Source organism: Lycium barbarum, chromosome 3 (genome assembly GCF_019175385.1).
Source record: "Lycium barbarum isolate Lr01 chromosome 3, ASM1917538v2, whole genome shotgun sequence".
NCBI classification, from domain to species: domain Eukaryota; kingdom Viridiplantae; phylum Streptophyta; class Magnoliopsida; order Solanales; family Solanaceae; genus Lycium; species Lycium barbarum.
The window spans coordinates 109,796,054-109,803,304 of NC_083339.1; the positions used below are offsets into that span (position 1 = coordinate 109,796,054).

General features: G+C 33.4%; 1 pseudogene; it reads left to right on the plus strand.

The window, feature by feature from the left end:
* Positions 1-306: 306 nt before the first annotated feature.
* On the plus strand, positions 307-6,233 carry LOC132631799 (transcription factor bHLH36-like; annotated as a pseudogene).
* Positions 6,234-7,251: the final 1,018 nt, after the last annotated feature.

Consider the following 7,251-nt stretch of genomic DNA (forward strand, 5'->3'; position numbering starts at 1 on the left):
TAATTTTTTTTATGAGACAAAAAGAAACCTTATATAATTAGTGTGACATAATAAAAATTTACTGTTTATGGAGACATTATATTGCAGACAATCATTGGCATCCTAAGGACCATTAAATATCTTGCAATCCTATCAAACTTGTCTTCCGTTCTTAATTATTACTACTACTATTTATTATAGATATGTGTATGTACACACACATATACATACACACACCTTATATACAGTACGTATCACCTCTAGAAGAAAGCACTGGAGAACTTCCCCAGTTGATCAAGAAGTAAGAACAGTACTACAGCTTTTAAAATGTTTTCTTTACAAGGAAGTGATAACATGTTGATTCAGATTGTTTCAGAGCTTTGTCAACAAAGCAAGATCTCCCAAGATCCGGTTATGAATTTTGCTTCTCTGGAGACACGTACTCATCCTCCTCTAAATGTTGTAAACAATAATTCCCAAAAAAAAGAGAAAAAGAATATTAGGTACAACTAATGATGAAACTGCGACTATTCCTGATTATAATTACAAGCTTAGAAGGATTATGCATAGAGATATAGAACGTCAAAGAAGACGAGAAATGTCTGCCCTTTACTCTTCTCTCCGTTCTCTCCTTCCTCTGCACTAGACCTGTCAACCGGTTCCAACCGGAACCGGACCGGGAACCGGTTAGGAAACCGGCCGGTTCCGGTTCCAAAACCGGAACCGCCTAATCGGTTCCGGTTAACCGGTTTTAAAGTCCAAACCGGCACCGGTCCGGTTTGGATTGGTTAAAATATATTTTTTTTTGTTTTTTGTATTATATATATATATTATAGTATTTATTTGTATATTGTAGGTATATTTACATATGTTATACAACTTTATAATTAAAGTTTAAATATTTACTGACTAACGGCCTAACAGCAAGTCAGCAATATAGAATAGTGCTTTTCGTACACATATATATGTATAACTTACATACTATACTCTATATACTTATATGTATAACTTAATATATATACTATATATACTTATATAGGTATAGCTTAATATCTATATATAGGTATAACTTAATATATATACTATATATACATATCTACTATATATACAATATATACTTAATATATATACTATATATATTTATATATACTTATATACTATATATACTTATATATGTGTATAACTTAATATATATATATACTATATATACTTGTATATATGTACTATATACTATATATACTTACTTATATACTATATATACTTATATACTATATATACTTATATATGTGTATAACTTAATATATATAGTATACATACTTACTTATATATACTTGTATATATGTACTATATACTATATATACTTACTTATATACTATATATACTTATATTCCTAACTTAATAAAAGTAAAAATATGAACACAAGTAAATAGAAGAAAGCTCAATGAGCCATATATTTTATTCATTCTTGGATAACATTTATTTGCAAGTTGTATTTTTTTTTAACTTGCAAATAATACATGAGTTATACAAAAATAGTAGAATAATAAAATCACCAATTTTGAACCATTTCGTTAATTTCCCCTACATCATATTCGGTCATGGAAATATCTTCAAAGTCTTCCATTTGGTCCGGTCCACTAGCTATCAAATCTTCAATTTCTTCCTCTTCGCCTTGCTCCGCTTCTGAGTTTTGGTTGCGTCGCTCCGATCTAATCCAATCTCGAATGCACACTAGTACTTGCAAGCTAAAGCCGGATAATGAATGTCTATGGTCTCCAATTTGTTGTCTTCCTTGGCTAAATGCGCTCTCCGAAGCCACGGTTGATACTTGAACCGTAAGGATATTTCGAGCCATTCTTGAATGTACCGGATAGCTTGCCTTGTACTTCTTCCACCATGCTAAGACGTCCAAGTCATCCTTGATATCCACATTTGGCTGCATCAAATAAAAGTTAAATTCATCAAAGTTTGCAGTAGAAGAAGAAGTTGGCTGTGAATGTAAAACTTTTAAACCCGACAAGCCCTTTTTGCTACTCTGAGAAGTAGTACGGCGTGGAGCAACAGGTGTAGCACGTTCTTCCAAACTAGAATAATGAGTAAAAACTTTTCTAAACTCATCATCAATAGCGAGATCGGCTTCAGCTAAAGATGGTTGAACTCCCTCTTCAATTTCTAAAAATGTATAAATTTGACTAACCAAATTTTTAGTATAAGACACTTTTAAACAAGGATTTAAAAGGGAACCCAATATAAATAAAGTTGGGATGGGAAAAAAATACTTCTTAAATTTGATTATCATTTCAAAAATAGTCACTTGATAATCGGGTTTATATTTATACTCTTGTAAAACTCTAGCTATTTCCGCTAAGTAGGCTAAAATTCCGGTTACCGTGGGATAGAATTGTCTAGAAAAAGCAAGAGTTGCATTATAAAAATTTTCTAAGAGTTCAATACATTCTTTAACATCTTCCCAATGCCTAAAAGTTAACCAATCCTCACTATCAATATTATACTTGTTGTGAACTTGTTGTATGGGAATCCTATACTCATATGCTTGTTGTAGCATAATGTAAGTGTAGTTCCACCTAGTCTCAATTTCTACTTGAATTTTCCTAGGTCTAAGGTTATTTTCCACACAAGCATTCTTAAAATCTCTAATTCTTCACCTATTAGCATTACAAAAAAGAAACGCAACAGCATTTCTAACTTTTTTAACAGAATCATCAAAATGCATAAGACCATCTTTAACAATTAAATTTAAAATGTGACAACTACATCTTACATGAAAAATATTTCTTAGAGGAGGGTTTATTTCTCTTTTTAAAAGACCAATTGCCTTTGTATTATTAGAAGCATTATCTAAAGCAATACAAAGTGTTTTTCTATAAATGTTAAAAAATCTCATTATAGTAGACATTGAATCGGCTAAAAATTTTCCATCGTGACGACCTTTTCCTTCGTCGTATAAAAAAGCTATAATTCTTTTTTGCATAACCCAGTTGTCATCAACCCAATGACATGTAATAGCAAAAAAATCTAAATGGTTAATACTAAGACCCAAATCAGCGGTAAGACAAACATTACAATTTAAAGAATTAAATACATGGCGCAAATAAAATCTATATTTTTTAAACAAATCTATAACATCGGCTCTACAAGTACTTCTAGGAATACCCTCAAATAACGGGTTATAACAACGTTGAATGTAAGTAACAAACCCCAAACCCGAGGGAAAGGAAAATGGTAAACAATCATAAGCTACCATTTTAGCTATTTCTACGCGTTCTTTTTCTTGTCATACTTAAAATTTCTACCGGTTCGTGGGTCTATCGTCATTTGAATCCCCCACACATTTGAACCCGTTTGTTCTCCCCAAATATCCATATGTTTGGTTCTCATATGAGCATTTAGTGTACCCGTTCCACCATCCTTACCAGTTCCTTGCTTAAAACTAAATACTTGTCCACATAGGGTACATGTAACTGATTGGTTTTCCCTATCCTTAGTCATAAATTTCCAAACTTTAGCTGTTGGCTTACGAGTTCTAGGCGGTTTGTCTTGTGTATGTGATTGTGCAGGACCTGTATCTCTATGGGATTTTCGGGGGGTTGTGTTTCATCATCATCATCATCTAAGTCTTCATTAAAAGTGTCGGTAAAATGTTGTTGCATTGCCTCATGACCTAAAAGTGGATTATTTCCACCAACATCAATACCTAAATTAGGTGTTTCTTCCACAAATGTTTCCTCATTAAGCGCACCCCTAACAGTACGACTACTACTACCGGCACCACGTCTTAATCTCTTTGACATTATTAAATAGAAATAATTTAAATCACAATCAAATAAATCACAAGAAAATAAATTACAACAAATTAAATTTGCTAGAATTAAATTGCGTAAATTAAATTTCGAAAAATAAATTGCTAGAATTAAATTGCGAAAATTAAAAATAGAGTTGGAACGAAGGTACCAAATTGCCGGATTAATTTCCAACAAAGCGAAGGCGGCTAGAATTGCAAATCCACCAAAGCTACTTCGGATTGTTGCAAAATCACCAACCACCAACAATATTATAATTGCAAAATTAATAATTGAAAGTTGAAACTATAATAAGACTTTGTGGCTAATTATTGCAAAGTAACTATAATTGAGAGATTGAGATTTGAGAGAAAGATGAAGAAGAGTGAATTGAAATGAAAATGAAGAAGGGTTTATATAGGGGTGGGGGAGGGGTTAAAGTGTTAAAAAAAAAAAATTGGGGGCCAAAAATTAAGAAAATGACCGTTTGGCAACGGCCATTTTTGCAAATGGACCGTTGCCAACGGTCCATTACCGAGGCCCAACGGCTCTTTCCTTTTTTTTTTTTTTTTTTTTTTAAATTTTAACCGGTTTAACCGGTCCGGTTCCGATTAAAAAAAATTTGGAACCGGACCGGTAAACTAATATCCGGTTAACCGGTTATACCGGTTCCGGTTTAACCGGTCCGGTTACCGGTTAAAACCGGTTACAATGAACCGGTTGACACCTTTACTCTGCACTATATCAAGGTAATCTTTCCGACCTTGCTTTCATAAATATTGAGAAATAGAATTATTTGATTTAATTCGTTCTCAAAAGCCATGATTATCATATTTCATTGCGGAAAATATTTTTTTTTCCTGAAGAATTTGTCATGATATAATTGATATATGAATAACATGATGAAAAAAAGATCTAAATTTTAGACTGCTACTTTGTCTTGGCAATAGATATGATAAAGTACATAAAAATATCAAATCTAGAAATTTGTACCCTATCGAAGTAATTAAGGAACCATCACATATACTCCTTCTCTTGACTTTTTTTCTTCAGTGTAACTTAATCCGAAATTTGAAGTACTAGCTCTTTTGTTCCTGGATGGTGTTTAACAGGGAAAGCGTTCAGTATCGGATCATATGCATGAAGCTGTGAATTATGTAAAAGAAATGCAAGCAAATATCAAAGAATTGGAAAAACGGAGAGACTTGCTAATTAAGTCGCTGCTACCCAATTCAAGCCCACATGGAACTGAAAATAGTTTCACAGTTTCCACAGATTGTGTCACAGTGAGCCCCTACCAGGGTGGTGTACAGATTTTAATTAGCGTTGACTGTAAGGGGAAATGTTTTCCTCTTTCAAGATTGCTGCGTGGGGTTCTGAAACAATTAGGGCCTAATGTCGTTAGCTGTGTTTCTGCAAAAGCAAATCAAAGGTCTCTCTACACAATTCAGACTGAGGTAGGTAATTTAGATGTGCACACGAATCTGCATTTGGCATGGGCTTTAATTCTTGTCCTCACACCACCACAAGAAAGTATAGAAATGAAAATTTAATATTTGGCAACAACTTAATTTTATTATTGGCAAGTGAACTTTTTTGTTGCCAAAGAATTTAATTTTGTTGCTGTAGTATTGATTATTATTGCAAAAAGTACTTTTGGCAATAAAAAAAAAGTTGTTACACATTGTTGCAATAACAGCCGTTAAGAAAATTCTATGCAACAATTTTTTTTTTTTGATAGTATAGACAATTCTTATACTATTAGGTTGAATTGACTTACTACACCAGGTAATTGACTTTCCGTATCAAGTATGATGGTATGGCAACTTTAAACATATAATACTACAAGTTATGTAATACTAACTGGCTAGCACCAATAATAGTATTCCCTCCGTCCCAAAAAGATTGTTTTACTTTCCTTATTAATTTATCCTGAAAAAATTGTCATATTTCTATATTTAGAAATAATTTAACTTGATGAGATGATTTACAGTCATACAAATATGTAAGACTTGTTTTGAACCACACATGTCAAAAGTCTTCTTTTATTTTTTAAAATTCGTGTCAAGTTAAACTAAGACAATTTTTATAGGAGGAAGTAACATTTTTTTTTTTTTTTAACATTTTCAATGGTGTAACTTAAGCTCTAGCATTAATTGGAGAAAATCTTCGTTCCCCCCCCCCCCCCCCCCCCCCCTTTTTTTTTTTTTGTTGAAATGGTTTCCTTATCCAGTTTAATTAGCATTCGTTACCTTCTCTAATAATCATGCATCCTCATGCAGGTGTGTGATATGAACAACATCGAACACCTGGCACTACAACAAAAAGTGATTGATATGATCAACTTGGACTTGTAGTTCTCAGAGTTCCAAGTAATAACAGACCATGTAGGTGCCTTTTTACAAGCTTTTAGCATTAGGCACATGGTTGCATATGGTGATTGTATATGGTGGTTGCATAGTAACCTAACCAGCCAAAGAAGGAATGAACATGTCATTCCGGTACAATTGAGGGGACATCTCATTTACAATTAAGCTTCCAAGAAAAGATAAATTGAAAAAATGCTGTATCAAATCCTGTATGATCAGATTCCACATTTGTTCAGTTCTATCATTAGCCAATGCCTATTTACTTCTTTCTGATCTTAATTAAGGTTTGCCATTCCTATTTTGTCAAGTCTAAATACTCCTTTAGCATTTGTAGGGAGACTATATAAGTACATACCATAAAAGCTTTTATTTATATGTCACACCCCTTTTTTGGCCCCGCACGATAAGCACGCCAGGTTTTTATTATTAAAGGGTTTTTTCAATTGAAGTGACGTTTTGAATAGGGATTATTTATTTACAGAGTCGCCACTTGGAATTCAGTTTTGATGTTCCAAGTCACCTTATGAATCCCGAATCAAAAGGAAATGACTCTTTTAGCATTGGTCTACGAAAACAAAAGACCGGGTAAGGAATTCTGTTGACCAGGAGAAGGTGTTAGGCATTCCCCGAGTCCCGTGGTTCTAGCACAGTCGCTTTATCAACTTATACTTAGCTTAAACTAATTTTTGGATAAATTATGTCTCGAGCCTTGATTCGCTCGTATTTTATTATTGAACTTTTATTAGTCTTAACCTGGATGCGTAACCGCATTCCGGATCTTTTAAGCGTCTCAAAATAAGATGCATAACTGCAATTCTTAATCGAAACAAGATTAATTATTAGAACGAGATTGGCCAAGGTGCGTAACCGCATCCTTGAGTTGTTTAAAGCGTCTCAAAATAAGATGCGTAACCCCATTCTTAGTCGAAACAAACGTCTTGAAACGTGCCTAGAGCTCATCTAGCGTTAAAGGCAATTATTTGTCTCTAAAATCCGAGACTTAATATTATTTGGTTAAACTTCCACTCCTTTGACAGCGGGTTTTGAAACGTGTTCGCAACCCATCTCGCTCCCTCACGATTGGTTTTTTCCGCTCTTTTCTT